Source organism: Pseudorca crassidens, chromosome 1 (assembly GCF_039906515.1).
Source record: "Pseudorca crassidens isolate mPseCra1 chromosome 1, mPseCra1.hap1, whole genome shotgun sequence".
In the NCBI taxonomy this organism is placed as follows: domain Eukaryota; kingdom Metazoa; phylum Chordata; class Mammalia; order Artiodactyla; family Delphinidae; genus Pseudorca; species Pseudorca crassidens.
In genome coordinates this window covers 75469590-75494338 of record NC_090296.1, presented here as the reverse complement: position 1 = coordinate 75494338, position 24749 = coordinate 75469590, and the positions used below count along the sequence as shown (strand labels likewise).

At 43.4% G+C, this 24749-nt stretch overlaps 1 protein-coding gene and 1 long non-coding RNA gene across 2 annotated transcripts in view; one reads left to right on the top strand and one right to left on the bottom strand.

Annotated features, from left to right (window-relative positions):
- LOC137226319 (T cell receptor alpha chain MC.7.G5-like) overlaps nucleotides 1–24749 on the top strand; it is a 282791-nt gene that overhangs the window by 83502 nt on the left and 174540 nt on the right. The window lies entirely within an intron of this gene.
- Nucleotides 1–24749, bottom strand: part of LOC137226362 (uncharacterized) — a 684033-nt gene that overhangs the window by 575848 nt on the left and 83436 nt on the right. The window contains exon 3 of the long non-coding RNA XR_010944326.1: nucleotides 3735–3809. This is a non-coding gene — a long non-coding RNA (uncharacterized lncRNA). The remainder of the gene's footprint in view (nucleotides 1–3734; nucleotides 3810–24749) is intronic.

Here is a 24749-nt window from a genome sequence, read left to right as displayed (position 1 = left end):
TTAAAAACTAATAATAATAAATTAAATAAAGTTGCTTCAGGCAGTCTCTGCTAACAGGTATATATAGAGAAAAAAATGATTTTCCATATCAATATGGAAATTCCAAATCAAATGTCAAGGGATTTGTGGATTTACTCCAGCAAAGAAACTACATTTGGAACAGCAGCTGCATTTGTATTCACCATCTGGTTAAGTTTACAATAACCCTTTGTCATTCTTCAAGAGCCATCTGTCTTCTGCTCAGGCCAATTAGACGTGTTGAATGGAGATGTGTTGGAAATCATCAACCCTGAGTCTTTTAAGTCCTTTATGGAGGTATTAATCTCTACAGTTTCTCCAGGAATGTAGGATTATTTTGGATTTACTATTTTGGAATTGAGAGGCAGTTCTAGTATCTTCCAGTTGTCCTCACTCATCAGATAACCAGTATAGTGATTCTACCATTTGTTGAGTGTGTCTCTTTCAATCAAGCATTCTAGAACTTGGGAAATAACCATAGGGTGAGTTCAGAGCCCAACTGCATATACTGTGAGATGGACCTGAACCAAAATACCAGTAACCATTCAGCCTCAATAAACCCCTAATCTGATAAACAGACAAGAGTGGCTTATTTTGTTTCCAAGATTTAGTATCATTTCACAGCCAGTGTCCAGAAATCTCCCAAAAGTCTGGTTATTTCCCTTCCCCAGTGTACTATAATCTTGGCAAAGAGTTGCAAGTCTTTGGAGGGAAGGAAAGAGAAAAAATTTACAGTGTAAACTTCTGGCCATGTAAATAGAAATTAGAAAAACCTTGTAATTCTTTTGACATGTATAATATCTCATTATTTTGCACCTGTGCCCATGAGATCTTAAGTCTGGCTACAGATATAGAAGCAATGAAAGTGCTGGAGGTGGGTCTTGAGAAGTCTCAGCATTTCCCCACAGGATAGGTGGGTCATCACAGGTACTCCAAGCAAAGGGGTCTCCCACAGGGGAGACACAGGGGAAGAAAGTCTGCTTCCACAAGCAAAGGAGACTGAGGGCCTCCTAGGGCCTCAGTTTTATCAGAATCTGCCCACATGTTGCCATCTCAATTTTCAGGGTCCTAACTTTATGTCAATCAATGCCCTAATTTTAACAATAAGAGAGTTTGAGTTAACTTGTTATTGTAATCCCCCTACTCATGGGATTAGCCTTTGGTTGGGTTTTCAGAAATATCAGACCCTGCAGCTATGAGAAATAAATATCTCTTTCAGGGCAGTCACAGAAAATTTCTAGTTCTTTGCCTGGACCTTGGGTTGAAAATGTATTACCCCAAGTTCATTATTTTCTTTCCCTAATTTCTTTATGGTACTTAGAAGCAACCCACAGTCCTTATACCTTTATTTCCACTAAATTATTCAGTGACAACAGCTACCTGGTAACCCAGCACTTTCTTCTATAGGCACCTAATGTTAGGGACTACTAGTGTCCCATTTACCAGTGGCAATGGGGTCATTACACCTAGCAAAATCAGAGAATCAATACCAACTCCCTATCTTGAACGTTCCGTTCCACTGAATCAGTTTCAGACCAATAATTGTACCACTTAGAGTCAGCCAGGTTAGCAGAACCCCTGTGAATGATATAGAATAAAGGAATAAGGATTCATTATAGGAATTAGACCTTACAAATACAGGAGGAGCTGGAGAAGTGAAGCTCTGGAAAAGGGAGTCAGGGGATCAGAAAAGGGGTCATTAACCTGCCTGCCTGAAGCAGTGGCACAGAGGGACGAGTTGGGGCTTGAAGGAAAATCTAAGAACCTAAGCACTTTCAGCCATCAAAATGGGATTGTGAAGAGGGACTCATTGAGAGGTGTTTGGAAAGCTGTTACCTCTTCGGTGGATATACAGTCAGGCATCTGATGATGGGCCTGGGGTCACTGTTGGTTGGCAGAACCAAAAGTCAGAAAGATTAGCTGGAATAGAATGGAGGAGAAAAAGGACAACGTGGGACCTGCCTGGAATCCCTGTATCTATCATTGTACCTGATCACAGTGACCGTCTAAGAGTGTAATAGCGCAGAACAAATCTGGCTCCATATTGTATCTGCTTATTTTACTTTAACCTTTGTATTCTATTACTTTTGCTTCAAGTCAAGAATATTGCCTATAGCCTGAAATATATAGTATAACCCATTCTCAAGGTGCTGACTTTCAAAGGTATAACACTTTTCCATTCATACAGAGATAAAAAGTTGCAGAACACCGAAGAACGTTTGTCTTGTTGGAGGTTTATGGGAACACTGTGACTGGACCTCCCTGGACAGCTCAAGAACAAAGGACTCTGGCACCAAGAAGCTTGCAGCAAGTAACCACACCACCATCGCCACCCCTTTAAGTGTAAGAGAAACCTGAATTCTAACTTGGGGAAGATGGTTCTTTGGGACACTAGTCCATCATCTTCCCAAACTGCTGGCTGTCTGAATAAACTCTCTATTCCTTGCCACGGGAACACATCTCTCGATTTATTGGCTTGTCACATGGGGAGTAGTATGAGCTTGGACTCAGTAACAAGAGGAATTATTACTGCTTCTCTTCCGCCTTCCAAATCTTATGCAATTTCATCTTTGGGCCATCTCTAATGCAGAGTTTCACATGGAAGAGGATTCTGAGAACAACAGTCGTCTGCTTAACCAAGTTGACCAGCACAGTCCAGCACTCAATAAAGTGCTTGTCCTTATCTCAGCTATCAGAAGACAGTCAATATGGGCAGAAAGAAATGTAGAGAAGCCCCTGGGGGCTCACTGGTGACCTTGTGACTGTGGATGAGCTGTGATTTGGGAGATTCCTGAAGATGGCAGTCTGGGCACACAGAGAATTTTCCTCTCAAAGGCTCAAATGTCAGCCTGGATCTTCTGGGAGTCCTTTTGGAAACAGTGAAACTAAAGAAACACTACAGGATATGATGAACAAAAGGCTCATTTTCTGTATCCAACCGACCTGGTCTTCCCAGATGGGGGCAAACACCAAAGGAGAGTGAACACAATCCCAGAGCCCTATAAATTCTAAAAGACAGAGAACTTTATTATGAACTATTTACACAGACAGTGCTTGCCTTTCAGCAATTCAGACAGGATCTTTGCAAACGAGAGAGGGAGGAAGGGAGGGAGAGTGAGAGAGAGAGAGAAAGAGATGGAGTAGAAAATTCATAACGCAGCTCAACGAAGATGCTTTCCTCTTCTTGCACATCATGGTTCCCCAGCTCATAGTCCCAGCTGCCCACCTCTGTACAACAGTCACACAGCAATCCCCTCAACACCTGCCTCCTGCACCTGCATTCTATGATCTGGGCTCCACTTCATTCCCTGCCATGGACCCTGGTCACAGTGGTAGAGCCAGAGAACAGAGGGAAAAAAGTATCTGCAAAAGGAAACTCAAAGTTTCCAACACCACAGCCATGTTCCTCAACTGGAGTCAGATACAACTCTTCTAAAGGACAAATAATTTTCACAGACCCCAGTGTTAACTATGTTACTTTAACATAACGCTACTTAAACATGTAGAAACATAAATTGGTGTTTAAATGCCACGTGCTTATTATTGCTTTTATACCAACTATAAAACAATGCAAGTTAAACATGCACAAAACGTCAAAACCAATAAAACTTTAACGATTTTAATTTAATATATGATGTTTTGCTGAAACTAAATCATCAATTTTGAGTTGAATAGATAAATACATATATATATATGTGGAGTTGGGTTTTACTTACCAATTTGATTCTTCTGATTTTCATCATTGGTATTTCTCCTTTCACATTGAATTGTTAATCCATTCTCTTGATGGGCTGATAAATTTAATATGCACAAGAGTACAATATTAAAAGGAATGTTTTCAACTTTTAATGGAACTTTATTATGTAATGACTAGTATACCTATTACTAAGCAACAGTAGCTAAATGGTTTATACAAAAGATGAACTCTACACAGTATAGTCATGTGAATGAAGAATAAGGTACAAGTCATACATTATTTTACATGCTTATAGGATCCAACTTGTGATAATTCCATTTTCTCATAATTGTTTCCTATTCAAATTACCTGACATCGCTTGCCCTTCATTTAGTGCTAATATTACTGAAAACGCAAAAGAGGGCATTGGAGTCTTGCGGCAGTATTTGCTTGTAAGACCAACATTAAGATAAGCCCCAACATGATTCAGTTGCATTTTATAAGAAATATGTTTCTTACAATCTTGCATATAATTCAAAGCTAATTTTCCCACAAGAAAAAAATGGGGAATTCGTTTATAGAACCAATATATCTACAACTTTGCAACATACTTCTGCTTTGATGATGCTCTTTATTTGCTTAGTATTATCTATAATATTGAGCAATTGCTCTTCTTTAAATTAATGATAAAGTGTATTAAGGAGTCGTTGGGCTTTCTTCATGGCACCAAATTACAGCTAACATCTGTCTAAAAACTTATATATTTGGGCATACATTTTTCAGCATGAACTTTCATACCAACTCAATGAATGCTAATATAAAAAGACATAAAACAATTTTAAAATGTTTAGTGACTGTTAAAAATACTAGCATTAAAGAAACCAATATCTCTTCCAGCTATTTTCATAAAGCAAAAAGTAAAACACGACAGACTAACAATGAATGTCTGGTTACTTCCGTTATAAGCTAGAGTGGCGCCACCACGTGGCAGGAGTAAAAACAAGTTTATTTTAGTTCAACTGAAATTACACAAATCTTAATTTATGTTTGGTGAGAACTACACTACAAATTTTGCTCATAATATATGGGTTATTAATTTTTATATCACACCACTTAAATTTCACATAGCTTATGGGATCCAATTGCATGTTTTAGACTATCTGTTGAAAACACATTTTTAATTCTCATAAAAACATGAAAACCCATAAAACTTCCAAAGATACATATATTTCAAATATGATAAATACAAGTATAAATAACTTTTAAAAAGCAGTTTTGAAATAATTCCTGTTACTATTATAATTTCCATACAGGTCTTGGAACTGTCTTAAAAGTAATGATAATTTTGTCTCTGTAAAAAGAACACTATTCAAAAACGGGACAATAACTTAATAAAACGTGGAATACTGTTTTTGTCACTACCATATAAAATTCATAAGTTCTTTGCTTCCTAAATTCTTCAATCAGAAATTTAAATAATCTAAATTCCTGATATATTTAAGACATAATTTATTACTTTGTTAATTTATTTGTTAAAACAGCATAATGTAAGCTGATTGTTAAAATTAGTTGTTACTAAATTATAACTTTTTAAATTCCGTAGGAAATTATCTCAGTATTAAGTACTCAGTATCACGGCTCATGGGAATAAGGTGACTACTGTTTTCCTTCTACTCTTTTGTATTTTCCAAATTTTCCATATAATAAGTATATATTAATTTTATGATGAAAATTAAATTTCTAAAAGAATAAACATTCACGCTAGGAGATAAATAACAAAATTAGCTATTTAGGGTATAACATTAATAAAAGGAAATTAATGTACTATTTTACCCTGGTACTGAGAATAGGAGAGGCTAAGGTATCTTTCCTACCATAACAAGAAAGCCTATGTTAGTAAATATTAATATTGGAAATGAACATACTCTGTGACCCAGCAATTACTGGGTCCCAGTCTTAGCATTACCCTTATTGTAAAAGAAAGCATGTACAGGGCTTCCCTGGTTGCGCAGTGCTTGAGAATCTGCCTGCCAATGCAGGGGACACGGGTTCGAGCCCTGGTCTGGGAGGATCCCACATGCCGCGGAGCAACTAGGCCCATGAGCCACAACTACTGAGCCTGCGCGTCTGGAGCCGGTGCTACGCAACAAGAGAGGCCGTGATACTGAGAGGCCCGCGCACCGCGATGAAGAGTGGCCCCCGCTTGCCACAACTAGAGATAGCCCTCGCACAGAAACGAAGACTCAACACAGAAAACATAAATTAATTAATTAATAAACTCCTACCCCCAACATCTTCTTTAAAAAAAAAAAAAAAAGAAAACGAAAAAATGTACAAGGAGTGCAGCAATTTGGGGTCATAACAAGCTGTAAATAACATATAGCAAAAAGTGATATAATAAATTGTGTTAAGTCTATATTCCATACAGTTGAAAATAATGAAGTGAATCTATACATAATAACAGAAAAAGAGCTCCAAAATGTCTTACTGAGTGGGAACAGCAAGTTGCAGAACAACGTATAGAGTATGATGCCATTTACGTTAGTAAAAATACTTGTACAATATAAACCCTGAATATTCACAGTAAGAGGACTGTATGTACAATGACAAATTCCCTATTAATAGCAACCTCTGGAGGGAAATTACACATGAGGGAGGGGGACAGTCAGTGGAGATTTTGGGGTTAACTGCAATGCTTTAATTTTTATAACAAGAATGTATGGACGCTTCCGGGAAGATGGCGGAAGAGTACGACGCGGATATCACCTTCCTCCCCACAGATACACCAGAAATACATCTACACGGGGAACAACTCCTACAGAACACCTACTGAACGCTGGCAGAAGACCTCAGACCTCCCAAAAGGCAAGAAACCCCCCACGTACCTGGGTAGGCCTAAAGAATAAACAGAGACAAAAGGATAGGGACGGGACCTGCACCAGTGGGAGGGAGCTGTGAAGGAGGAAACGTTTCCACACACTGGCAAGCCCCTTCCCGGGCGGAGACTGCGGGTGGCGGAGGGGGGAAGTCTTCGGAGCCGCGGAGGAGAGCACAGCAACAGGGGTGCGAAGGAAAAAGCGGAGAGATTCCCGCACAGAAGATCAGGGCCGACCGGCACTCACCAGGCCGAAAGGCTTGTCTGCTCACCCGCCGGGGCGGGCGGGGCTGGGAGTTGAGGCTCGGGCTTCGGTCAGAGCGCCGGGAGAGGACTGGGGTTGGCGGGGTGAACACAGCCTGCAGGGGGTTAGTGCGCCACGGCTAGCCGGGAGGGAGTCCGGGGAAAAGTCTGGACCTGCTGAAGAGGCAAGAGACTTTTTCTTCCCTCTTTGTTTCCTGGTGCGCGAGGAGAGGGGATTAAGAGCGCTGCTTAAAGGAGCCCCAGAGACAGGCGCGAGCCGCGGCTAAAAGCGCGGACCCCAGAGACGGGCATGAGACGCTAAGGCTGCTGCTGCCGCCACCAAGAAGCCTGTGTAAGAGCACAGGTCACTCTCCACACCCCCCTTCCGGGGAGCCTGTGCAGCCCGCCATTGCCAGGGTCCCGGGACCCAGCGACAACTACCCCGGAAGAACGCACGGCGCCTCAGGCTGGTGCAACGTCACGCCGGCCTCTGCCGCCGCACGCTCGCCCCGCCCTCTGTGCCCCTCCCTCCCGCCCCGCCTGAGTGAGGCAGAGCCCCCCAATCAGCTGCTCCTTTAACCCCATCCTGTCTGAGCGAAGAACAGACGCCCTCCGGCGACCTACACGCAGAGGCAGGGCCAAATCCAAAGCTGAGCCGCTGTGAGAACAAAGAAGAGAAAGGGAAATCTCTCACAGAAGCCTCAGAAGCAGCGGACTAAAGCTCCACAATCAACTTGATATACCCTGCATCTGTGGAATACCTGAATAGACAACGAATCATCCCAAATTAAGGAGGTGGACTTTGAGAGGAACATTTATGGGTTTTCCCCCTTTTCCTCTTTTTGTGAGTGTGTATGTGTATGCTTCTGTGTGAGATTTTGTCTGTATAGCTTTGCTTCCACCAGTTGTCCTAGGGTTCTATCCGTCCGTTTTTGTTTTGTTTTTAATTTTTTTTCTTAATAATTATTTTTCATTTTAATATCTTTATTTTATTTTATTTTTTCTTTCTTTCTTTCTTTCTTTCCCTCCTTCCCTCCTTTAGACAACGAATCATCCCAAATTGAAGAGGTGGACTTTGAGACCAAGATTTATGATTTTTTCCCCTTTTCCTCTTTTTGTGAGTGTGTATGTGTATGCTTCTGTGTGAGATTTTGCCTGTATAGCTTTGCTTCCACCATAGGTCCTAGGGTTCTATCCGTCCGTTTTTTTTTTTAATTTTTTTCTTTTTTTCTCTTAATAATTATTTTTTATTTAATAACTTTATTATATTTTATCTTATTTTATTTTACTTTATCTTCTTTCTTTTTTTCTTTCCTTCCCTCCTTCCTTCCTCCCTCTCTCCCTCCCTCCCTCCTTTCTTTCTTTCCTTCTTTCTTTCTTTCTTTCTACTTCTACCAATTCTTTCTTTCTACTTTTTCTCCCTTTTCTTCTGAGCCGTGTGGATAAAGGCTCTTGGTGCTACAGCCAGGAGTCAGTGCTGTGCCTCTGAGGTGGGAGAGCCAACTTCAGGACACTGGTCCACAAGAGACCTCCCAGCTCCACATAATATCAAAAGGTGAAAATCTCCCAGAGATCTCTATCTCAACACCAGCACCCAGCTTCACTCAACGACCAGCAAGCTACAGTGCTGGACATTCTATGCCAAACAATTAGCAAGATAGGAACACAACCCCACCCAGTAGCAGAGAGGCTGCCTAAAATCATAAGTCCACAGTCACCCCAAAACACACCACCAGATGTGGACCTGCCCACCAGAAACACAAGATCCAGCCTCATCCACCAGAACACAGGCACTAGTCCCCTCAACCAGGAAGCCTACACAACCCACTGAACCAACCTTAGCCACTGAGGACAGACACCAAAAACAATGGGAACTACGAACCTGCAGCCTGCAAAAAGGAGACCCCCAAACACAGTAAGATAAGCAAAATGAGAATACAGAAAAACACACAGCAGATGAAGGAGCAAGATAAAAACCCACCAGACCTAACAAATGAAGAGGAAATAGGCAGTCTACCTAAAAAAGAATTCAGAATAATGATAGTAAAGATGATCCAAAATCTTGGAAATAGAATAGACAAAAAGCAAGAAACATTTAACAAGGACCTAGAAGAACTAAAGATGAAACAAACAACGATGAACAGCACAATAAATGAAATAAAAAATACTCTATTTGGGATCAATAGCAGAATAACTGAGGCAGAAGAACGGATAAGTGACCTGGAAGATAAAATAGTGGCAATAACTACTGCAGAGCAGAATAAAGAAAAAAGAATGAAAAGAACTGAGGACAGTCTCAGAGACCTCTGGGACAACATTAAACGCACCAACATTCGAATTATAGGGGTTCCAGAAGAAGAAGAGAAAAAGAAAGGGACTGAGAAAATATTTGAAGAGATTATACTTGAAAACTTCCCTAATATGGGAAAGGAAATAGTTAATCAAGTCCAGGAAGCACAGAAAGTCCCATACAGGATAAATCCAAGGAGAAACACTCCAAGACACATATTAATCAAACTGTCAAAAATTAAATACAAAGAAAACATATTAAAAGCAGCAAGGGAAAAACAACAAATAACACACAAGGGAATCCCCATAAGGTTCAGAGCTGATCTTTCAGCAGAAACTCTGCAAGCCAGAAGGGACTGGCAGGACATATTTAAAGTGGTGAAGGAGAAAAACCTGCAACCAAGATTACTCTACCCAACAAGGATCTCATGCAGATTTGATGGAGAAATTAAAACCTTTACAGACAAGCAAAAGCTGAGAGAGTTCAGCACCACCAAACCAGCTTTACAACAACTGCTACAGGAACTTCTCTAGGCAAGAAACACAAGAGAAGGAAAAGACCTACAATAACGAACCCAAAACAATTAAGAAAATGGGAATAGGAACATACATATCGATAATTACCTTAAATGTAAATGGACTAAATGCTCCCACCAAAAGACACAGATTGGCTGAATGGATACAAAAACAAGACCCATATATTTGCTGTCTACAAGAGACCCACTTCAGACCTAGAGACACATACAGACTGAAAGTAAGGGGATGGAAAAAGATATTTCATGCAAATGGAAACCAAAAGCAAGCTGGGGTAGCAATTCTCATATCAGACAAAATAGACTTAAAATAAAGACTATTAGAAGAGACAAAGAAGGACACTACATAATGATCAAGGGATCGAGCCAAGAAGAAGATATAACAATTGTAAATATTTATGCACCCAACATAGGAGCACCTCAATACACAAGGCAAATACTAACAGCCATAAAAGGGGAAATCGACAGTAACACATTCATAGTAGGAGACTTTAACACCCCACTTTCACCAATGGACAGATCATCCAAAATGAAAATAAATAAGGAAATACAAGCTTTGAATGATACATTAAACAAGATGGACTTAATTGATATTTATAGGACATTCCATCCAAAAACAACAGAATACACATTTTTCTCAAGTGCTCATGGAACATTCTCCAGGATAGATCATATCTTGGGTCACAAATCAAGCCTTGGTAAATTTAAGAAAATTGAAATTGTATCAAGTATCTTTTCCGATCACAACACTATGAGACTAGATATCAATTACAGGAAAAGATCTGTAAAAAATACAAACACATGGAGGCTAAACAATACACTACTTAATAACGAAGTGATCACTGAAGAAATCAAAGAGGAAATAAAAAAATACCTAGAAACAAATGACAATGGAGACACGACAACCCAAAATCTATGGGATGCAGCCAGGATGATTCCAGGGGCCTTTGGAGCCTGAAATTTCCAACCTTTCACGGTCCCCTATGATTGTAGGGATTCCTACAACAGTGAGTACTGGCTTCAGAGAAGCCCACAAGAGACTGGCTTGGAGAAAGCAAGACCACCCTGCCCCTCGGGGAAAGGGAAGGGAAGTGGGGGTCATTCTGTCATGGATTTTCCTCACTCAGGTCCAGCCTGTCAGAGGGTCAAGTGTAGCCTCGGGTCTGGGCATCTGGTTCTCCCACCATCCTCCTCGGGGGGTTGGTGGTCCCTAGGAGAGAGACTCAGTTAAGGAACTGCTGTGATACTGGCTAGTTCCAGCCTCAGGACACTCACAGTGACAGGTGGCTTCTGAGGACTAAAATCCTAACTGTTCCCTGCACCCCTCCTGCCCAGGGTACAGCTCCAGGCCCTGGGTCCCAGCTCCTATGCAATGTGAAGCTGACAACACCTGGTGGGAGTCCTGGGGTCTTAGGAGTGGAGGCTTCAGAGCCAGGGGACACAGCTGAGGAATCGTCCACCTCCAAACAATTCCTCAGCCCTTCAACAAAGACGAAGGTGGGTAGAGGAGGACGGAGGCTTGGCCTACGCTTTCCTCTCTTGTATGTGGTCATCGCAATTGCCAAGACCTAGATCTAGTTTCAAATTCTGTCTTATTAGTGCTAAAACTTTAGGAAGGTTATTTAACCACTGAGGGCTCCCTCACTCATAAAACGGGACTATAATGCACACCTCCACTGACTGTGAAAGATGAGTGAGTGGGCTTTCATGTAGACGCTCAATGACCATTAAGTTCCTTTCCCCACTTTCTGGTTTGCGAGTTTAGGGTTCAACCTATTGAATCCCAGAGAAGACGTGATGGGGACAAAGGGAGGAGGTGGAAAGCTCAGGGGTTGTGGTTCTCACAACTCCACATCAGGCTTCAGGTGACACAATACCTCACAATCCCATAAAACTCAGGCAAACTTTTCTTGTCTGTGAATTTTCAGAAATGAAAAGAGGGAACCAAGGTCTGGAGACTCTGATTTTAGCTCCACGCTGGTTCCAAGACCAGGAGCTTACTGAGTTAGGAGGGTTGTTTTTGCAAACGGTGTGGATAACACCAAGGTGGCCCAGCCAAGAGCAGCTGGGTCCCGGGTCCCGGTACCCATGGAAATGCATATGTTACCTGGTACCTCCTCTTTCCTAGCAGCCTCTGTCTCCAGAATATAAACCACCAACCAACAGGACTGGCAAAGAAACAATGCCCAGGAGGTGTCTCCCATAGTCTTTTTTTTTTTTTTATTCTAACAGAAAGTCACAAAAACTATAATCATCCTCATCAGTTCACTCAGTCCCATGTAATTAATTTTTTTTTTCATCTTGATCTTTTGTTAGCACTTTTATGAATTCATCAGTTTTCCATTAGGGTTCTGAAAATGCTTATTCATTCTGTTCAGCAGTATAGTCAGTTACCAGAAACCTGTACTTGTCAGAGTCTTTTCCATGAATTCCTTGAAGATGAAACCCTTTTATAGGAACATTTTTGCAAAAGCATCAGAGTACACCCAGAACTGTCTGTAAATGACAAAAGACTTAAAAATGACCACGGTTAAAGATTTGATGAAAGTTCATAATAATGCAATTGACAAGGAAATTTAGTTATTTCTGAGATATACATTTTAAAGTAATAACTAGAATTATGACTTATAACATTATACCAGAATATATAAGATTTTTAGGAATTTCATGTAATGTCTGAAACATTCATATTAACATATTTCCATACAAATAACCCAAAGAAAGTTTAGTATTAGTTTTCATTTTAATTTAATTTAATTTTATTTTTATACAGCAGGTTCTTATTAGTCATCAATTTTATACATATCAGTGTATACATGTCAGTCCCAATCGCCCAATTCTCCCATAGTCTTTTATTTCGTGTGATTTGCTAAGAGAAAAGCGAAGAGACAAGACCGAGGGAAAGAAAAAGTGATGAGTTAAAGTAATCAAAGCTTTGCACCTTTACTTACAACTCAACAAATTCTGTCTCCTACACCAATATTCTGAGGATTAAATGAGCAATATAATACTTTTTTGAGCTCTTTGTGATAAAATGCTTTGCCGTTAACAGTTATATTCCTGGGGAGTTGATAGCGGAGCTGGCTTGTTCCTTGCCAGTAAACTTAAGAAGATGCCAAAGCTGTGTACATTTAAATCACACAAAACCTTCCCCGCAGCTGTCTGGTCTCTTGACAGCCCCTTTTCACTGAGCTCTGCGGTCATGGAATGTAAATATCTTTATCTTAACAGCACAGGCTTTTGAAAATTTGACATAATAGGATTTCTTCCTCACAAGGCATATCAAACACCATTGCAAACTAAAGTCTATTTTATTTTTAATCAAGACTAAATCAAAGGGTCTTTTCTTTGTTTTTAGACTTTCTATTTCCACGTGGCCAATAAAGGGTCCTCTCTGACCATCCCTGCCAACCAGAAGCCCTGGTAGCTGGCCCAGTCACCCCCAGAAGACACAGCTGGACATTTGGGGCTGCATCTGTCTGAAGTGTTCTTGAGGGCAAGGTGTGAGGACCATAGGGACAGGTAAAGCAATAAAGAATCAACAGGTACTTAACAAGTGAAAAGACTGAAGATGAAGGCAAAAGCTGACAGTGATGTTAGTTTGTCTCTGTTCTATGAAGCTCTAGTTCAATGTCAGGCTAGTGTGAAAACTTAGACATTTTTGTGGATTTATCTCTCGAACCCCAGTGCTAGAGCAGTACATTTCTTAAATGAGTAAATATGAATGACACATTAATCAATGAATGAATAGTAATATTGAGAAGGGGAAGAAATCTATTACAGATCAATAAACAGGTCCTGGAAGACACCCCTTTGTCTCCTAACCCAGGGAGCACGGCCCACAGCCAGAGCAGAGACCATGGGGACCTGGGAGGCCACACATCTCAGAGGGCATTTCACCATCAACAGCAATTCCTTGGACAGCTTGAATCATTTACTTCCATAATACGCTCCCCAGCTGCTGTGACCTCTAGGGATCCTCTCTTCTCAGAATCCCTGCTTCCTATGTTAGCTGTTTTTCTCATTTGGAGAATTAATCCATGTTGCCTTGACCATCGTACTTTGTCCTTACTTCCTTCTCTAGATAACAAGATCCTCAAGGGTTGAGACTGTGTCGTATGATGCTCTTTGTGTCTACTTCATTGTATATTCTAGAGCTGAGTACATATAGAAGAATGACTCAATTAATGAAATTAAAGAACACATGCCAAGGCTTGAAGATAAGGACATGGGCTGCTGGCTTTGATGACAAAAGCCTCATCACTCTGTGTTTCAGTCCCCAGCATAGAGGCACAGTGGCCTTCCTCCCTCCTGCGTTGGAGCCCACAGTGATGCACAGACACCTGTAGCCCCGACCTAAACCCTGCAGCTGTCACACCCTGTCTCCTCTTCATTTGCTGCTCTCGTGAGTTGTAATGACAAGCTGGTTCATGTTGCATTGTGTCTTCCATCCTGGGGAGCGTTTCGTAGCTTTGCACACATCCCCAGGCCCCAAGCTGATGAATAAGGGCTGAAAACACACTCTGATGCTATCACGGGTAATGGAGCAAATGTCAAACAAGGTCTGTGGGTCCTGAGTCGAAGAAGTGGGACATGGTCAAAGAAGTGGGACATGGTCTAGAGCAAGCTCCCACTTGGACTTTGTATGGAAATAGGTGGCAGGGCTGCTGAAAAGACCCATGGAATGTCCCTTCTGCTCTGTGCCTTCTCCATCCCAACCTCTGGGGATTCTTGAAGATATTGGAGGAAACGTCAGCATGAGGTGCAGGACTCTGTCTGTCCCCAGGATTCACCTTGGCTTTTGGCAAGAAGTGTGCAGCGTGCAAGGTCTTCATGATTTACTTTTAGAGTCTGGAAGGTGGACAGATTTGTAATAAAGTCGACCAACAATCTCTCTCCAGAGGAGAAAGGGCCCTCTCAGGCTCCAAGAGGAAGTCCCAGGGTGGTCCAGGCAGATGTCAGGAGATGGGTCCTGACCCTCTGTTGCAACAAGGACTCTATAAGGAGACCCATGATTGCGTGGATTAGGTAACTGTCTTCCTCCTGCTTCACAGGGGTGGAGACCTCAGCCCCATTATGAAAATGATGATGCAGAGGAGGCACGTGGCCACTAGATGGCAGCAGAGGGTAAGAAAAGGGAGTTGCAGGCGTTGCAGGGGGGAGGTAGGCTTGCAAGCCCTTCCATTTTGCTTTACATCTTTAATTAGATATGTGAAGAAAATGAGTCCCTTACATGCCAGACACAGATGCTACAACATATGGAGAGATGCCGCACAGTAACATGTCTCTGGTTATTAAACAGGAGGCACCTAACCAGTCATTCACCGCATCATCATGCAGAGTTGTCCTTTGTGTCCCAGATACTACTGTTGACAAGATAATAACAGGAGAAAGCAGTTGAGAAGACTGATGTACAGACCTGGGCCTCGGGGCTCGAGGCTTCACCAAGCCGGGATGTCGGCTGGATTGCCAGGAATCACGAGCTTCCCAGCCCAACGGGGGCCACCTTGCTAAGGGACGCCGTTTGGCTTCTGCTGCGACTCAGCCTAGGCAGGCCATGGGCTGCTCTCTGGTCTCTTTGGCAGTCCCTGAAGGCTCTTTCATTCAGAACCCAATTACCAACAGACAGCTCTGGAGGCTGACCTTCCAAGCACAAACCCCAAATGGGAACAAGAGCTCTAGACATTTTAAAGAGCTAGACATGCTTGCTTTTCTGGCAGCACTGAAGGCATACAGTGTAATGAAAATGCATTCGAATGCACACAGATAGGGGAACATATTTCCCATGCTGCCCCAAGCAAAGGTAGGGAATCTGGTCCTGCTAACCAGGGAGAATGTTTTCCCTTGGTGGACACATCTCACACATTCTCCTGAGAGATTGTTACCAGGACTGGGAGCAGGCAGGTATCGCTGTATTTTATTACTATATCCCACCCACTTTCCCACTCCCGTACCCTGTGTCCAACCACCTGGTGTGATCATTCTGCACTAATTTTCCCACCCTCCCAAACCCAGGGGCTCCTTAACGCCTCAGTGGTGACTGAGGATCTGAGAACAGGTTAGTCAGCCCAGGCAAGCAGCCCCACTCTGGAGCCCAGAAAGAGATTGTTCTTTCATCCATCCCAAAGCCCAAGCTCCCAGGACTTCTTAGAGTCACTCGTGAAGCCCCTCAACAGTCCTGAAATGAAGGTAAATAATACAGCCATTTTTCATACAGAGAAACTGAGGTGCAAAGCTGAGTTACAGCTTCAGCACTCCTGGTCCCCATATCTTTCCTATAAGTTTGAACCTCTGAAGTTACAGCTTCAGCTCTCCTGGTCCCCATATCTTTCCTATAGGTTTGAACCTCGGGAGCATAATAGCAAGATTCACACTACCACTATTCCCCTCCCTCTTTTAGAAAATGATTCCATGTGCTAGAAATCCTCACTGGTCTGTGTGACCTTAGACAAGTCACTTAACCCCTCTGTGACTCAATTTGCTCATCTGTAATTTGAGGGGCTAGAATCAGATGATGACTAGGGCCCCTTCCAGCTCTGCAATCCTGCAGCTTTAGTTTCACGAGTCTCTGCCAGCCCTCTCCAACAATAGCCAAACGCAACAGCGGTGAGCAGAATTTCCTCCTTCGGTTGATAAGAAATGTGGTCATGGCTGGAGTCTTGTTGACATCCTTTGTCCTCAGACAGAAGGAAACAGGGAGGTTTCAGATGTTATTGACACTAACAGCGGGGCCTGGAGGTGGCCACACTCTTATGGAAGGACCACGCAGAGTTGTCCCTGTGGGCAGTGCAGATGCAGAGCTGAGACTCGCAGATGTTTCAGTAACTGTTTCTCAATTAAAAAAAGACCCATTTTATTCTGCACAAGGGTCTGGGGGCAAACCCAGGTCTCCCAGGAGAAAACTCCTCTCGCCCATAATGGGGGATTGGTTCAGCTCAGCTGCTCTGACAAAGGGCTGAATACAGCATGCAGTGGTACAGGCGGCTCCCCACAGCTCCATGTGAAAATGACCCACAGCAGTTAGGAATATCAAACCTCCTTTGATATGCTCCCAGACACGAGGAGCAGCCACAGCAGGGAGGAGGTGGACCCTGGATGCTGGCTCTGTGGGGTGGTGCGCAGAGGGCCTGGACACATCTGGCAGCACCCCTGGACACATCTGGCAGCATCCCTCATTTTCTAAAATGAGGCTGATTTATTTTACAGTTAAGTTGGGCTTTGACTGAAAAATTCTCAGGCACCCACAGAGATCTCATGCACCTATGTGCACATGCGCACATGGAAATAATAAAACAGCTGCTCTTTGCTGAGCACTGACCTCATGACACGCACAATGTCCAGGTCTGCACGGGCGCCAGCTCTTCTAATCCTCACAGACACTCTGCATGTGGTGGAAGAGGGAGCAGGTATTATTATCCCTGTTTCACAGATGAGGAGCTCAAGTCTCAGAAAGGAATTTTTCCTAAGATTGAAAAACTAAAGTAAAAGGGCTTAGATTCTCAGTTGTTGGATTCCAAAGGATCGTCTCTTAACTGCTGCGCTCTGGGGCAATATGCTTATTACCAAGTGCACTGGGGTTATGAAGGAGAGCAGGGAAGGCACAGTTCTTGACTTCAGAAAGTTTCTGTTTTACTACATGGCAGTGCACACAGAGCTACACACATATACACAGAGTTGCTATGACCTATGGTGTCTTCTAAGAGTCCTGTAACTAAAATATTCACGTTCCATCTGTCCTCATTATCCTACTTTCAGACTCCTGCCCTGGATTCACAGTTTGAACCTGTTCTTAAGGTAAAGACTGGGGTCTTCTATAGTAGGGCTATGGATGCTTGGACTTTATAGGCAACAGTGTGAGCAATTCGACCACCAATGCATTATGCTACAGTTATCCAGTTCCTGAGCTGGTCACTGTTTGCCTGGCATTGTTTTTTCAATTTGATAAGGATGTTTCTCTAACCCATTTCTTTCTCTTCAGGGGAGCAGAGCAAGAGAGCAGCAAGGGCAGGGACGGGGAAGATTTCAAGCCTGAAGATCCAGGAAGCCAAGTGATAGATCAACTAGAAGAAATAAAGCAGGGGAAGATTCAGGGTACAGTGAAATGCTGTTGCTTCCATGACCTTGAAAGGTAAGGGATGATATATCTGAAGGACACTGTGTGCTAAAATGAAACAGAAAAGGAAGGAAACGTTGCACTAGTTGTAGACTTTGCCAAGAGCACCTTGGCTGCCGAGGCTGCTTCAGCCTCGACTCATAGATTCATGATCTGGGACACAGGACAGCATCCTACTGTGCTGGACATCTTCCAGTGACACTGACCCAATAGGGGGTTGGGAGGAAGACTTCTACCTGCTAAGAGAGAGAAACTTCCCTCCAAAGCAGTGTTACTGAACTTCCCACATGTAGGACATAGGGAGAGAGAGAGAGACCACTTGAGTCCCGGGAGGAATGCTGAGAACAGATTTGCCTTCCTATGGACTAGACCCCTTTGCAAATCTAATATTTCAAAAGTTCATTACACATAAACTTGCATCTGATTTCATTTCATGAGATTTGTGCTCGTTCCTGGGCTGCGCATCAATCTGAAGACCAGGGTGGGCTGAGAGGACTGGGGTTACAGCTCTGAGTGACCACCGTCCCCACCACCACCCCTGCACTTTCTAAACCCCAAGGCAGCCTGGCCGGCGTGTCAGCCAAAATCCAAATTGGGAAACTGACGTGGTCTTTGTTCCTGGTTCTCTATACACGCACAATCCTAGGTGCCTGGTCATTAATCCATCTTAATTCTCACTTTAATTTCTCGACTGTGGCTTCCAATTCCTGCTTTCCCAACCTCATCTACAGGCGTCATTCCTGAGCCCCGTTATGAATCCGCAGACACCTCAGAACCTCCCTCTAGGAAATCTGTTGTCCCCACATGCTTATGTCTGACCACTGGAGGGCAATGCTGGACCAGCCAAATCTCTAGGTGCTCTGCTCCATCTTTGTCCCCACCTCACCCGTCATTGTAGGCTGCAGCCTCTGGTTGGAAGCCGAAACTAAGGACCACTGCAGCACCATGAAAGCAGTAGCACAGCCAGGCCTATTACAGCAGCTCCCCCAAACCTGGGATCATCGGAATAAAAGGCAGTTCACTGGAATGCAGACTTGCCTCCAATCCCCTAGGGAAGAGATTGAGAAGACAACTTGCCTCTTCGCGTCATTAATCAGGAACAGTCTGTCTCTCTGAAGACGCAGAGAGAAGACGCAGAGTCCTACCTGTCTCTACCCGCTCAGATGTAAGCTCCCTGAGGATAATGTCTTAGTAAGCTCTATATACCTGGCAGTAAACACGGTGCTTGGCAATAAATGTTTGTTGAATGAATGGGTGGATGGAAGCATGCATACATATATATGCATAAATTGGAATTGGCCATTTTCAGATTTGTTGCTGTTTTCCAGTTCTTATAACACCTAAAATTTAAGCCATCAGTTAGTTGCTGAGCATTCTTAGTCTTGAAGACAGCTAAGGATAATTAGGTTATTAATTAAAGCAGTGGTTGTCCTTGTACAAATGTTATTTCAAACACCACTTTAAGAGTTTCAGATCTCTTACTTTTAGAATCCTTCGTTATGTCACCTATGTGTCCTCAGACCTCATCAGCCTGTGAATTACAAAATACTGACATTGTTTCATGAATATTCAATTTATAATAACCTGCAGCCTCTATCATGGGAATATGGAGTACCCATTCTGTCCCCCAGAACAGATCTGTGGTCACTTCATCCCACAGTGGGTCCCCATGGGGCTCCACAACTCCACTGAACCAGAGCTCTTCTTCCAGCCACCTTGTGTCAAGCCATGAGACTTTTCTCCAGGCTGCTCTCCCTTCTACCTGCTGCCAACAGATCCCATGTGGCTATGGGCACAGCTTGCTCCCTTAATCATTCAAAGCACAGCAAAATGCTTGAGGAGAGAAAGAAGTGCACATTTTGAGACCCAAAACCCAACCTCTTCCTGTATCCCTGCAGACTTCTAAGTAGCAGTGATCAGTCAGTGCCCCCAATAAAAATCTGCAGGCATCCCCACATCTCCATGTGCAGAGCCCAAGGCCAGCTCTTTTCCTGTCCTAGGAGGACTGACAGTGGAAAAAATTGCTCCCTCGTGGAAAGCTCTCCACCCGCCCTCCACCACCTCAGGTGGAGGCTGGCCTTCATGGCCCAAGAAGGCAAAATAGTGTTATTAGGTCTTAAAATACCATGTATGAGACACCAATAGCTTTGACTAAATTCATATTTGAGGGAAAATATGCCCTTCATTTCTAACTTGCAAGACACAAATTGATCTTTCTTAACAGAATACTTACCATCTTAGTGTACAACATCTGCATTTAGTTTTATGCTGACTTCATAATCTCCACGAGTGGATATTTGTTTCAGATGTGAATAAACTCATTCTCAACCTTACTCTAGTTGTCTCAACAAAAGAAGAATGCCCTAAAGTTCATCTAGAGTCTCTAGTCTACCCACAAAACCCTCACCCCTCAAAAGAAAGAAAATAGAAAATAGATACTCCTATTATAAAAATGCCTAACTTAAATTTCTCCCTACAGTTCAAATCTAGGTCCTCAGGGTACATGGTTGGTCCTCATCCTTCTCACAAAAATGTTATAAATCAAAGGAAACTTTCTTTAGAGCAAACAGCAACTGGGAAAAAATTTCACTCTAAAATAACATTTTCCTATCACTGTCCATGGGAGTTGAGTTAATCATATGTTAAGCATGTCTCATCCTATGTTCTTTTTCAAGATGTCTTCAATGTGATCAAGGGACAGGCCTCTAGGACATAATCTCTGTTCTATACCTGGAAAAAACAATTTCCACAAGAGAGGAGATTCACAGTCAATACATAAGACTCAAGAGCCAAGGAAAGTCCACAGAGTTAATGCACTGCATTCAAATACAGACCTGCCTCGGGGCTCTGAATTCCAGGTCCAGATCTTCAGTAGGTGGGTAATGCCTGAGGCCTGATACCAGGTCTGACGTCCAGGTTTGACTTTGATGACCTCAGACCCTCCTGCCTTGTGATTTTGAAAAACTCATAATATCTCCTGAGTTCTCAACCTACTGACACCTTGTCCCAGGTGAGAAGTATCTGAGATTGCTTCCCTTGAAACCATAGTTCTTTCTGACAACTCTAATACCAGGCAACCCTGGTTATTAACTGGTGGATTTGATGTTTCATGCTGCTGTGACAGTGTAGGAAATCTTGGTCAGTCCCTCCAAACCACAAACAATGGGTTACTCCCTAAAGGAGACAGTGACACTATGCTACCTTGTTGAACACCAAGGACCTCAATAAGGACGGTGGACCCCAAATATTGCCAGTGTCGGAGCCAAATCCTTTAGCACATTCACCAGAAATGATCCAGCTGGAAGCGTTCTTTCAAGTTCTCATCAGAGACCAGCAGCTTCCCTATCAGGCTTCAGGGGACGCTGCTGCATATCAGCTGTACTTGGATAGCGCACATTGGCAGCCTCTTGAAAATAAATTCCCTGGGAAATCTACCTTTTCCTCAGGCATATGGACCTTCCTGAAGGCAGTAAGAGAATGGGTTGGGGTGGGGTGTGTTTTCCAAAAGAAGACACATACAGACCCTTCTAGCACTAATTTCTAAAGTCAAACCATGATAAATATTGAACAGAGTACGATGCACAGTTGCCCAAAGGAGGGGGAGATTAGTTTGTTTCAGGAGGACCGGAAAAGGCTCCCTGGTGGAAGTTATAGTTGATTGACTTAAAGGATGAAGGATTTTGACCAATGGAGGGACTGGAGAAGGACGTGGCAAGCAGAGGGAGAGCAGCTTAGGCAATTCAGGAAGGTGGATAGGACCGTGTTTGGAGACGAGCATCCAGTCTGCGGGAATGAGTCGGCAGTGGCTGGGGCAGAGCGGTGGCTGCCGTGGTAAGGTGTGGCCTGATTGAGAAAGGTCTTGCGAACCAGGCTAAAGGATTTGGACTTTATGAGAAGTCGGAAGAAATCAGAGATACATAAGAGAAAATGTGCTTGGAAAGTGTTTTAGAAAGATCACTAAGGGTGGGAAGATTGGTTCTGAGACCCAAAGCAGTGAGCTCAGATATAAAGTTCATGTGAAAGTTGAGGCGGACAATGGGAAAGATCAGAAATAAGGATCTGGAAAGAGGAAAGAGATTCAAGAGACACTTTAAAAGCAGATGGATGGTATATGTGAGTGAAGGAGAAGAGAGAGATGCCCTCTTTCCAGCATCCTGGTTCTGTGCTGGAAGATTCTCTAGTTTGCAAGTTTCAAGGCTTTGCCGTCAGAAATTAATTCTTACTGTTTTTACTGTACTGACTTAAGGTGTTGATCCTCCTAGGAATATATTTCTAAGGCCCAAAGGACTAATCTCCAATGACAGAATTCCAGGTACCAATAAAGAATATTTGGGGGCAGGGGGATTCTGGGCCCTCAAAACTCATTACATAATTGACTGCCCACCCCTCTTATTTATGAATTCAGCATGTAAAGGAGCACCCGACTACTGTGCCTAAAACCACCTGATTACCGTTATCTTTTCTCCTCTCTCTTCAGGTTGGTATAAGGAGATCTAGATCCAGAGGAAGTCCGTCATAAGTTCTTGGCCTCCACATCCAGTTAGAGCCTCCAGTAAAATGGCTTTGGGTATGACATATCCCCCACCACCAGGGACAGCTTTCCCCAGGAGTCTTTGGTGAACTGGTCTAGGGCTACCATGTTGCACACATGCATCTTCCCAACTAGCTTCCTTGTCCCAAACACCATCCACAGTGCTGTGGCCATGCCTCTGGAGGACCCCTGGCCACCCTGTCACACCACCTGCCCTGGTGCAGGCACACCCACAGTCACACCACCAGCCTTCCATCTCTGCGTGTCTGTTGTGTGTATGTCTATGTGGCCACAGCTATCCCCAGCTCACCTCTGTGTAACCCTAAGTCCAGACATCCTGGGGTGAGTGTCTCCTTATTTCTTTGTCCATTGTCTCATTATCCCTTGAAAGTTCTTCATGAGACTATCTTGCAGAAAGAGGACTAGTCCTGGGAAAGAGAGAAGGAAAAAGATGAGGGAAGAAAGAAGTGGAAGTAGGAGTCGAGGCTTTGAGGAAAACAATAAAAGAGAAAGAATCCTTGACCTCCATTAGCCCTGACTCTCAAAATAAGATTAGCCCTAAAGATAGCTTATTATTTATCCCAAATTAAAATTTCCTGGCTCTGCAGTCATCGTGTACAAGATGAAAAGGAAACCATCACACAAAAGATGCCGTTATCCTCACAGTGGGAACAATCACAGCCAAGCTGATTCTATTCCAAGAATAGAAAGATAACAGTGCTAAGTCAGGAGCTTCAGAACTTTGGATTGTCAACAAGCAGAATGATTTCTTGAAGGGAGAATGGTTGTAAAGGAAGGTAGGCAGAAAAGGAACCCTCTGACTCTAGGATGGGGCATGAGTTGCCAGGGAAAGTTCCAGTCTGTGCTCCTCCAGGGTGAGCTCCACAACCAGCTGTGTTGACTGGGAACAAACCCTACCTGGATTTGTGTAGACCCCAGAAGCCCCTTTACCCACCCCTGCCCAACTTCATATATATTCTTTCTCTTTCTCTTGTCTGAAGTTAAACATCATCACCAGCCTTTAAACTCCACAATGGCAGAAATTTTGGCTGTTTTTCGCTTCCATTTGTATCCTCAGCACTCAGCAGAAAGCTTGTATATAGTTGGCACTCAATACATATTTGCTGAATGAATGGTTGATTGATTATTCGACTCATTAAAAATAAATTACTTCTTCCCTGTCTGGCTTCTGAAAAGCAAGACCCAGAACCAAATGGGCAGGGGAAGCCATAGTGCATTCAGGAAAATGATTGTTCCTGACTTTCCTCAACGCTCTGTGCACCTTAGATTCCTGAAACTCAGGAACAAGGACCCAAGAGATCATGACCCACCAAATGTCTTTCAACAAAAGACTGTCTCCCTGGTGGTTTCCTTTCAGAGAATGAGTCCCCTGGGGCTGATAAGGAAATGGTGCCATATGCGCAAACGCAGGCAGAGGGGCACTGGAGCCCCTCTAAAGAGGCCCATTGGATGGCTGCCTTTGAACAAATCTGAGTGTGTCTTTAGATAGCACAAGCACCAACCACCCATGAGGACCTCTTTCCTTTATGGCTGCAGCAATGAAGCAGCCACATGGCTGTTGCAGATAAGGTGGCCCGAGTGCATTGTGCATGCAAAGTAGGCTTCGTGGTAAACAACACCGAGAGGAACTGCAGCCGTGCCACGTACCGGCTGCTCTGCGTTGTGCTGCCCTTCCTCTGCAACCGGCTCCCAGGTAAACGGTTGCAATCTCCCACCACTTCTCATTCCCTATCCTTTTTCTCTTTGCCAGATGGCTCCTACAGGACTGAAATTACACAACTTCCAAGAGAGATGCCATGATTGGGACGGATGGATGTGAAGTTCCAGTGCCCATATAATACTCCTGGTGGGAACTATGACTCTGTGTACTGGTGTCTGCAGAGACTAACAAAGGCTCACTCATACCCACCATGCCTTTCAAGGCGGCCTGGAATTGGAACGTTACCAATTTTCTGTGGACAGAGTTGTCCTCCAGGACCTTAACTGTTCAGCATGAGCGGCCAAGAGACAAAGCCATTTACCGCCGTGCACGACAGGCACCACAATGCATGCTTTACGTGCCACCAGACCAAAGCTGTGAGCCTCAGGCGAGCTCAACGCAGAAAATTCAGAGGCTCATCCACCAAGACAGAGGGTGTTCAGTGCCACCTCGAACTCCCCCCACTCATTCATCAATTCATTCGTTCAAAACTAAAGGGCCCTCATGGTTTGCAAATTGATATCCTAAGTGCTGTGGGAATACAAAGGTATAAAACAAGCCCTTCTCAAATAATAAAATGTATTCAGCAAGTAACACCTCCTCACATTTATCTCGCTAAACCATGAGAACCGAAAATTAAATCCTGTTAAATTACTTGAATCTTTGACCTGACAAAAGCGCAGTCCCTGATACCCTGAGTGACAAATGAATTGGACACACATTAAAAAATCAAAACCAACAATTAACATCT